The sequence below is a fragment of the Myotis nattereri genome (genome assembly GCF_964212035.1).
Source record: "Myotis nattereri genome assembly, chromosome: X".
Taxonomy (NCBI): domain Eukaryota; kingdom Metazoa; phylum Chordata; class Mammalia; order Chiroptera; family Vespertilionidae; genus Myotis; species Myotis nattereri.
Genome location: NC_138078.1, coordinates 97,449,996 through 97,460,632, shown reverse-complemented (window position 1 = coordinate 97,460,632; position 10,637 = coordinate 97,449,996). Strand labels below are relative to the sequence as shown.

Sequence of the window (10,637 nt, the reverse complement as noted above, 5' to 3'; positions counted from 1 at the left end):
CCCCCTGTGGGAGCTCACTGACCACCAGGGGGCAGCTCCTGCATTGAGCGCCTGCCCCCTGGTGGTCAGTGTGTGTCATAGTGACCAGTCATTCCCAGTCGTTCTGTTGTTAGGGTGAATTTGCATATTACCCTTTTATTATCCTACCTAATAATAGACAAACATGGTAATTAACCATACTTCCGACACGCTTCCCATTGGCTAATCAAGGCGATATGCAAATTAACTGCCAACCAAGATGGCGGCCAGCAGTCAGGCAGCTGAAGCGAACAAGAGGCTTGCTTGCTCCAGTGATGGAGGAAGCCAAGGTTCCCCGCCTGCCGCTGCCGGCCTCTGAGCTGCAGTCTAAGCAACTATGTTGCAATCACAGAAGCTATACAATCCCCAGAAACCTGCTTTCAACCAGCTGGCCTCGGAGCTGGAGCTGAAACAGTGTTTCAATTATAGAAGCCAAACAAACCCAGATCAGCAGCCGAGGTCTCAGAGCTGGAGCTGAGCCTCAGAGCTAAAGCCGGCTCTCAGTTCCAGTGACAGCCATAGAAGGTAAATAAATCCCAGAATAAAAAAAAAAAGAAAAAGAAAAAAAGGAGAGGTTGGGAGCTTCAGTGTGCCTGCCCTCCAGCCTGAAAATGGCCCTCAGCCCCTCACCCAGACTGGCCAGGCACCCCAGTGGGGACCCCCACCCTGAAGGGGGTGTGACCAGCTGCAAACAGCCATCATCCCCTCATCCAGGCTGGCCAGGCACCCAAGCGGGACCCCCACCCTGATCCGGGACACCCTTCAGGGCAAACCAGCCGGCCCCTACCCGTGTACCAGGCCTCTATCCTATATAGTAAAAGGGTAATATGCCTCCCAGCACCAGGATCAGGGGAGCCGCGAGGCCTCCTGAACCCAGGATCAGTGGAGCCGCGAGGCCTCACACCCCGGGAACAGTGGAGCCTCAAGGCCTCCCAGCAGTGGGATCAGCAGAGCCGTGAGGCCTCCTGGCCCCTGGAGCAGCATGACAGGGGCAGCACACAAACCCCCTGACCGCCCTGCAGCTCTGGGTGTGACAGGGGGTGGGGCCACAACCTCCCTATCCGCCCTGCTCTGTTCTTGACAGGGGAAGGCGCCCCAACCCCTGATTGGTCCTGCTCTGTGCCTGATAGGGAGGAGCTCCCCAACCCCCTGATCGGCTCTGCTCTGTGTGTGACATGGTGCAGTGCCCCAACCCCCCATGGGCCCTGCTCTGTGTGTGATGGGGTAGAGCCACAACCTCCCCATCGGCCCTGCCCTGAGTGTGACAGGGGCAGCACCCCAACTCCCTGATCCGCCCTGCTCTGTGTGTGATAGGGGGTGGTGCTCCAACTCCCCTATCGGCCCTACTCTGTGCGTGACAGGAGGGAGCTCCCCAACCCTCTGATCGACCCTGCTCTGTGCATGACAGGGGGGAGCTCCCCAACCCCCTTATAGGCCCTGCTCTGTGCATGACAGGGGGGAGCTCCCCAACCCCCTTATGGGCCCTGCTCTGTGCATGACAGGGTATGGAGCCCCAACCCCCTGATCGGCCCAGCTCTGCATGACAGGGTGGTGCCGCAACCTCCCCATCGACCCTGCCTTGAGTGTGACAGGGGGCGGTGCCCCAACCCCCCAATTGGCTCTACCCTGAGCGTGACTGGGGGTGGCATCGCAACCTCCTGATCCACCCTCCACTGTGCATGACAGGGGGTGGCGCCCCAACTCCCCAGTTGGCCCTGCTCTGAGCCCAACCTGCGGCTGCACCTAGGGATTGGGCCTGCCCTCTGCCACCAAGGAGCAGGCCTATGCCAGCAGGTCATTATTTCCCGAGGGGGTCCCAGACTCTGAGAGGACACAAGTGGGGCTGAGGGACATCCCCCCCCCCGCCAGTGCACAAATTTTTGTGCACCAGGCCTCTAGTCATATATAATAAAAGAAAAACATGCAAATTAACCATCCCTCCGCTATGCTCAAGCCATGCCCACAAGCCATGCCCACAAACCAATCAGGAGTGAGTATGCAAATTAACCCAACTAAGATGGCAGAAGCCACAGAGCTGGAGCAGCAAGAGGCTTGGGTTGCCCCCAGCAATGGAGGAAGCCAAGCTTCTGGCCGGCCCTGGCCGGCCCTGGGCTACACTCAAGGCTACAAAGTTTCAATTATAGGAGATAGATAAATCCCAGAAAAAAAAGAAAGAAAGAAAAAAGGAGAGGCTGGGAGCTTGGGTAGCCGGAGAGCGTGGCCAGCCTGAAAATGGCCCTCAGCCCCGCACCCAGGCTGGCCACACCCCCATGGGTTGAGGGTCTCTGCTGGGGGGCTTGGCCAGCCTGCAAACAGCTATCAGCCCCTCACCCAGGCTGGCCAGGAACCCCATTAGGGACCCCCCCACCCTGAAGTGCCTGTGGCCAGCCTGCAAACAGTCATCAGCCCCTCACCCAGGCTGGCCAGGCACCCCAGCGGGAACCTCCACCCTGAAGAGGTGTGTCCGTCCTGAAAACAGCCCTCCGTCCCTCACCCGGGCTGGCCACACCCCCATGGGGTAAGGGTAACCGTTGGGGGACTTAGCCAGCCTGCAAACAGCCATCAGCCCCTCACCCAGGCTGGCCAGGCACTCCAGTGGGGACCCCCCACCCTGAAGGGGGTATGGCCAGTATGAAAACAGCCCTCAGACCCTCACCCAGGCTGACGAGGCACCCCAGCGGGACCCCCACCCTGATCCGAGACACCCTTCAGAGCAAACCAACCAGCCCCCACCTGTGCACCAGGCCTCTATCCTATATAATAAAAGGGTAATACGCAAATTGACCCCAACAGCAGAACGACTGGGAATGACTGGTCACTATGACACACACTGACCACCAGGGGCAGACGCTCAATGCAGGAGCTGCCCCCTGGTGGTCAGTGCACTCCCACAGGGGGAGCTCTGCTCAGCCACAAACCAGGCTGAAGGCTGCCAGTACAGCGGTGGTGGCAGGAGCCTCTCCCATCTCCTAAGAAGCGCTAAGGATATCTGACTGCAGCTTAGGCCTGCTCCCCGCTGGTAAGTGGACACCCCCCGAGGGGTCCCGGGCTGCCAGAGGGATGTCTGACTGCCAGCTTAGGCCTGATCCCCTGGGGAGTGGGCCTAAGCCAGCAGGTGAACATCCCCCGAGGGGTCCCACACTGCGAGAGGGCACAGGCCGGGCTGATGGACACCCCCGAGTGCACAAATTTTTGTGCACCAGGCCTCTAGTGTAGACTAAAAGCCTGGTACATGGGTGTGGGCCGGCTGGTTTTCCCTGAAGGGTGTTCCAGATCAGGGTGGGGGTCCCGCTGGGGTGCCTGGCCAGCCTGGGTGAGGGCCTGAGGGCTATTTGCAGGCTGGCCAAGCCCCACCTCGGAAACCCTCACCCCATGGGCATGTGGCCAGCTTGGGTGAGGGGCTGAGGGCTGTTTTCAGGATGGCCACACCCTTTTTAGGGTGGAGGTCCCCTCTGGGGTGCCTGGCCAGCCTGGGTCAGGGGCTGATGGCTGTTTGCAGGCTGGCCACACCCCCTTCAGGGTAAAGGGGGTTTCTCGCTACAGTGCCTTGCCAGCCTGGGTGAGGAGATGAGGGCCGTTTTCAGGCTGGCCACACCCCCCAGTGACCCAAGCCCCCAGCCTCTCCTTTATTCAGCGCCTCCTTGAGCAGAGGCCATGGCCGGCTGGAAGCAGATATCTGGGATTTATTTATCTTCTATAATTGAAACGTTGTAGCCTTGAGCAGAGCCAAGGGCCAGCCAGGGCAGGCGGGAAGCTTGGCTTCCTCCATCGCCAGGGGCAACCCAAGCCTCCTGTTCACTTCTGCTTCGTGGCTGCTGCCATCTCTGTTGGGTTAATTTGCATACTCGCTCCTGATTGGCTGGTTGTCATGGCTTGTGGGTGTAGCAGAGTGGCAGAGTGATGGTTAATTTGCATCTTTCTCTTTTATTAGTGTAGATAACTTCTAGAGGTCTGGTGCATGAAATTCTTGCACAGGTGCAGTTCCTAGACCTGACCAGCTATCGAAGCTCAAATATCTGCCATGGAAGGAAAGGTCCCACCTAACCTCTGGGCCCTGGACAGCACCTGGGCCCACAGGCTCCCGCACGATCCCCTCCACCTGAGTCATGGTGCCCGAGTCCTCATGCAGAGATACGGTGAGCACCATGGGCTGGGGCACAGCATGGGCCTCTGGGCCACCCAGTGGTGCTGCATGGAAGCCATGAGGGCAGCGTGCTCTCTCCCAGATGGCCTCACAGACTGGCTCCTTCACAAACCCACGGGGAGCCAAACTGGCCCCTGTGGTCCCAGGAGCTGCGGTCTGGCTCACGCGGAATAGACCATGTGGGTGTGGGGCAGGCTCCTTGCAGGAGCCTGGCACCTGAATATAGGGGCTTCCCTAGCGCGTGAGCCTTGGCATCCCGGGGAAGGGTAGCAGGGGGTGTGAAAGCAAGCTCAGTGGACACCCCACATTCCCACCACGCCTCCATCCCCATCATCCCACCTCCAGGTAGCCGTTGAGAGGTCACAGCCCCCCACGCAGGCACTGCGGGAGGTTGGTCACTGCCACCCACCCCCAGTTTCCTGTCCCAGCCCGGGGTCCAGCCCTGATCAGGTGATCAGGGCCTGCTGGCCACAGGTCACCATCTGCGGGGTGATCGGTTGGGGCCAGGCTCCCTCAGCACCTGGGAGTTGGGCGATTGCCCCACCCCCCGCTGCTGATTCTGGTCATCATCTGTGGGCCGATCGGTGGGGTGATCGGGCCCCCACTCACATCCACCTTGGCCCGGCGCCACCCACTCACCTGCTCCACCATCCCGCAGCGATCCTGCTCTCATCAGAGCCCATCGGGGCCAGCAGTGCCTCCACTGCTGCCCAGCACCATGTCACCAACACCCACCATGTTCCATGCCGCCCCCTGCTGGTCAGCGCACATCATAGTGAGCAGTTGAACTCCTGGTCTCTGGTCAAACGACCACCTGAGGGGAAAATTTGCATATTAAGCTTTTATTATATAGGACTAGAGGCCTGGTGCATGAAATTCATACATGGGGGAAGGTGTCCCTCAGCCTGGCCTTCACCCTCTACAATCTGGGACCCCACAGGGGATGTCCAACTGCCGAGGCTCCATTTACTTTTGTTGTTCTTGGAGCTATTTTAGGAATTAAGGACATAAATATGCTCCTATAACCCTTATCACTTAGGAAATTACAAAGGTTTTAGGATCTCTGTCTAGGAAAGAGACCAAGCACCAAATACACATTTCTTATTATATCCCTACATAGGATAGTCCTCCACAACAAAGACTGATTTACCTCAAAATGTCAGTAATGCCACTTTTTACAAAGATGGCACCAAAAGCTAAGAAGGAAGTCCCTGCCCCTCCCAAAGCCGAAGCCAAAGCAAAGGCTTTGAAGACATATAAAGCAGTGTTGAAAGGCGTCCACAGCCACACACACACACACACACACACACACACACACACACACACACACATGTCAGCCACATTCCAATGGCCAAAGACACTAAGACTCTGAAGGCAGCCTAAATATCCTCAGAAGAGCACACCCAGGAGAAATAAGCTTGACCGCTATGCCATCATCAAATTCCTCCTGACTACCAAGTCAGCCATGAAGAAGATAGAAGGCAACAATATACTTGTGTTCATTGTGGATGTCAAGACCAACAAGCACCAGATCAAACAGGCTGTGAAGGAGATCTATGACATTGATGTGGCCAAGATCAACCCCCTGATCAGGCCTGATGGAGAGAAGAAGGCATATGTTCGACTGGCTCCTGACTCTGGTGCTTTGGATATTGCCAACAAAATTGGGGTCATCTAAACTGAGTCCAGCTGCCTAATTCTAAATATAAAAATTTTACACTATTAAAAGAAAAAATGTCAGTAGTGCCATGTTGAAAAATCCTGCTCTAGTCCTATGATTAGAAAAATGAGACTGTTTCTTAAACACTTTCTTATTTAAGGGTAAGACTGTTAACTTAAAAGCAAATCATATTAAATGGCATTTGCTTCCTTGGTTACCTCTGTTATTTAAGGTCAGGCTCCTGAAATTATGCCAGTACCTGAGACAAATTATAAATATTTTAAAAATATGGGCATAAATCAAGTACAAATTTAATTAGCACTAGTGAAGAGGTTTCAGTAATATGGTCAGTTACAAAATAAATAATACAAAAATCAATAGCTTCCCCATGTTTATGCAATAGTAATTTGGAAATATAATGGAGAAAGGTCCCATTAACAATTTCAACTGAAAGTATGAAGTGCCTAGGAATAAAATTTAAAAATTTGCATGACCTACATGAACATAACCTCAAAATTTTATTGAAAAATACTATATAAAGAAGACATGAATAAATGAGGAGACCCACTGAATGTGCTGGGTCAATAGTATACAAATTTCATTTATTTACAAATTAATCTATACACATTTAATGTAATTCTCATAAAACCACGCTGGGAATCTTTAGGGGAAGGAAAGGGGGGAGGTACTTAACAATATTCTAAAGTTTAAATGGGGGAATAAATGCATGAGAATCATATCTTGGTTTTTAAAGGAAGTAATGATGGCATGCTTATGGAAAGTATAAGTTTATTCTCTTCGAGTAAATTTAAAATATTATGTAATATAAAAATAAATTAATACTAGGGACATAATAATTGAAACTCTCGTATGGAACAGGATAGGAAAAAATCAGTGAAAAATTTTAAAGTACAGAAACAAACCTGGGTTTATGAAGATAACATTTCAAATCTGTTTGGAGAAAGGATGGAGTGATAAGTAAATGAATTGCAATAGCCAGACATTTGGGTTATTTGGGGGCAACAGGATTAGTTTTTGCCTAAAATTCCCAATTCCTTTCCAGCATCTCCTTCCTATCCCCTTCACCCAATGGCCCCCTAGATGTTTTGGGTAGGAGAGTTTTATGTCATATATTGCCATGAGCAGTTCAACAGTTGGATGCTGGCAGCAGTAGATTCAAATGCAGTTATGTATTTAAGCAGTTTTTCCTTATGAAGAGGAAATAGACCATCTGTAATTATATATTGGCATCTGGAAAAAATTGGTTTAATTCAGCAGAAGCATTTATTGAGCACTTACTGATACTGGAACCAGTGAGTAGGAATTCTTCCCCTGGGTCCTGTCTCACGAAATGCAAAAATGAAGCTCTGGACCAGAGAAGTTCAACAAGGCAGGAGTTTATTGCAAACAAACACAGGCTCCCCCCTCAGAGGGGGTGGGATTCAAATGGGTTGCTCCCCCCAACATTCTGCCCTTCCCCTTATATCTACTAAAGGCATGCTCTTTGTCTATCTGTACTGCTCTCTGATTGGTCCCTGGCCTTTTTGCAACATTTTATTTTGCACTTGCAAGAAAAACAGCCTTGTTTAAAAAACCCTGTGTTTCTGCTATCCTGTTTTTCTGCAAAACATTTTGTGATTTCAGCTGGCTCCATGATTCCTCCTCCTTCCACCCCTTACTCTATCTGCTTAATTCTGCTTTAACTCCTTTCATTACTACCATATATCATGTATAATAATCTATAGTGAGAATGAAAAGATGAACTTTGTTTTCAATTAACGAGTTAATCTTATTTGTGTCTTTATGTACTTAATTTCTCTAGCTTTATTTCTTTATTTTACTTTTAAATTTAATTTTCCATCAAGCTTCAGTTCTTTTATAGTTTTTTTTATTTTAAATTTTAAAGCAAGAGGCAGGTGTTTTCTGAGACTTTGCTCCAGACTTTCTCACAATTTTATTATTACACTAGAGGCCCGGTGCACAAAAATTTGTGCACTCGAGGGGTCCCTCAGCCCGGCCTATGCCCTCTTGTAGTGTGGGACCCCTCAGAGGATGTCCACCCCAGTGGGGACCCGCACCCCATGGAGGTTTGGCCAGCCTGGGTGAGGGGCTGATGGCTGTTTACAGGCTGACCACACGCCCTTTAGGGTGGGGGGTCCCCACTGGGGTGCCTGGATAGTCTGGGTGAGGGGCTGAGGGCCGTTTTCAGGCTGGCCAAGCACCCTGGTGACGTAAGATCCCAGCCTCTCCTTTTTTTCTTTTTTTTTTTATTCTGGGATTTATTTACCTTCTATAATAGAAACTTTGTTGCCTTTAGCAGAGGCCTGCAGAAAGCTTGGCTTCCTCCATCGCCAGGGGCAACCCACTCCTGCTCGCTCCAGCTCCATGGCCACGGCTGGCTGAAAGCAGGTATCTGGGGTTTGTTTACCTTCTATAATTGAAACTTTGTTGCTTTCAGTGGAGCTCAGAGCCGGGCCGTGGCAGGAGGGGAACCTTGGCTTCTTCCATCACTGGAGCAAGCAAGCCTCTTGCTTGCTCCAGCTCCGTGGCTGCCAGCCGCCATCTTGGTTGGGTTAATTTGCATATAGTCGCTCTGATTGGCTGGTGGGCATGGCTTAAGGCATAGAGAAAGTATGGTCAATTTCCATGTTTGTCTTTTATTGGTCTAGGATGATTCATATACCATATAATTTACCAATTTGAAGTGTACAATTGTTTTTTTAGTATATTTGCAGAGTTGTGCAGCCATTACCCCAGACATTTTCATCACACAACCCCCCCACACACACACACAAAAAGAAACTGTACCCATTAGCAGTTACTGCCTCCCCTGCCCACCCATCCCTGGCAACCACTACTCTGGTTTCTGGCTCTATATAGTTCCCTATTCTGGGCATTTTATTTAAATGGAACCATACAATGTGTGGTTTTTTGTGATTAGCTTCTTTTACTTAGCATGATGTTTTCAAGGCTCAATCCAGATTTTAGCATGTATCAGTACTTTTCCTTTTTATGACCAAATAAAATTCCATTGTGTTGATGTACCACATTTTATTCATCCATTCATCAATTGATGTTTAGTTGAGTTGTTTATACCTTTTGTCTATTATGAATAATGCTTCTGTGATCATTCATGTACATGTTCTTGTGTGGGTATGTTTTCATTTCTCTTGTGTAGTTACCTAGGATGGGATTACAGAGTCATATGGTAACCCAATGTTTAACACTTTGAGTAAGTGTCAGAAAGCTTTCCGAAGAGGCTATACCATTTTATGTTTCCATCAACATTGTATGAGGCTTCCAGTTTCCCCACATCCTTACCAATACTTTATATCTGTCTTTTTTTTATAGCCATCTTAGTTGCTATGAAGTGGTATAGCATTGTATTTTTTAATTAAATTTATTGGGATAACATTGATTAATAAAATTATATAGGTTTCAAGTGTACAATTCTTGATACATAATCTATATATTACATTGTGTGCCCACCACCCAAAGTCAAATCGTCCTTCACCATTACATTTTTACTACCTATCCCCCTTCCCCCTGGTAAACACCACACTGCTGTCTGTGTCTATTTGTTTTTCTTGTTTGTTCATTTGTTGCTTTCAGTTTTATATCCCACATATGAGTGAAATCATATGGTTCTTTGCAATTTCCTAATGTCTAATGACATTGAGTATGTTTTCACATGTTAAATGGCCATTTTTATCAGTAACTTTGTATCTTTCTGACCATTATTTTGTAGTCACTTCTCCCTCTGACCACAACCTGGAAAGGATCTTTACTTTTAAGGATTCATGTCATTAGATTTCCTTTACCTGGATAATTCAGGATAATATCCCTGTCTCAAAGTACTTAACCTTGGCTCTTGTTCATGCTGGTGTTGGAGGAATCTCCCTGCTTCAGATTTACCAACAGCATGAATCAAGAAAAGTTAGCCAAACTTCAGGCTCGTGTCCAGATAAGGGGCAAGGGTACCACTCACAAAAATAAAGAAAGTAGTACATAGAACAGCTATAGCTGATGACAAAAAAACTTCAGAGTTATTAAAAAAAAACCTTTCTGTGCATAATAATGTAACTGGTATTGAAGAGTTAAACATAATTAAAGGTGATGGAGTCTAGACTTATCTTTTTGCTAGCATCTTTGCAATTACTGGTCAAGCAGAAGCCAAACAAATGACAGAAAAGCTTCCTGAAATATTGTCAGCTTGTAACTGTCAGCTTTACAAGTTTTAGGAAATTAACTGAATTTCAGCAGAGCACCAAAACCAGTAGACATTGATGAAGAGGATGTTCACATTCCAGATCTCATAGAAAATTTTGATGAGGCATCAAAGAATGAAGCTAACTAAAATCTTTTCTGGTTTTTGGAAGGTGGCATGGACTAGATTTAACAAATCCACTATGTGGTTCCAAAGTATTGCAGACATAGAGAATATCAACTGTTACTAATTTAGTATATAACTATTTTGTATATTAATAACAAACATTGCTCTGCATTTTTCGATCTTTTGATTTTTCATTTTGCACTTCTTCCCAGGATCTACTTTTTTTTGGTCAAAAACTGAAATCATTTTCCCTAAGAACATTAACAAGACAGGACTGCGCATTTTCACCACTCCTGTTCCACATAGCGCTGGATATACTGGCCATAGCAATCAGACAAGAAGAAGAAATAAAAGGCATCCGAATTGGAAAAGAATAAGTAAAACTGTTTTTATTCGCTGATGACATGATAGTGTACATAAGTGAATTTGGCAACATAGCAGGATACAAAATTAACACCAGAAATCTAAGGCATTTTTATACA

At 48.5% G+C, this 10,637-nt stretch overlaps 2 pseudogenes across 2 annotated transcripts; both read left to right on the top strand.

Annotated features, from left to right (window-relative positions):
- The first annotated feature begins 5,327 nt into the window (after positions 1-5,327).
- LOC308511326 (large ribosomal subunit protein uL23-like) lies at positions 5,328-5,840 on the top strand (annotated as a pseudogene). The gene has a single exon. The product of its transcript is annotated as a large ribosomal subunit protein uL23-like (transcript).
- Positions 5,841-9,735: 3,895 nt separating this feature from the next.
- LOC308512156 (transcription factor BTF3 homolog 4-like) lies at positions 9,736-10,179 on the top strand (annotated as a pseudogene). The gene has a single exon. The product of its transcript is annotated as a transcription factor BTF3 homolog 4-like (transcript).
- The last annotated feature ends 458 nt before the right edge of the window (positions 10,180-10,637 follow it).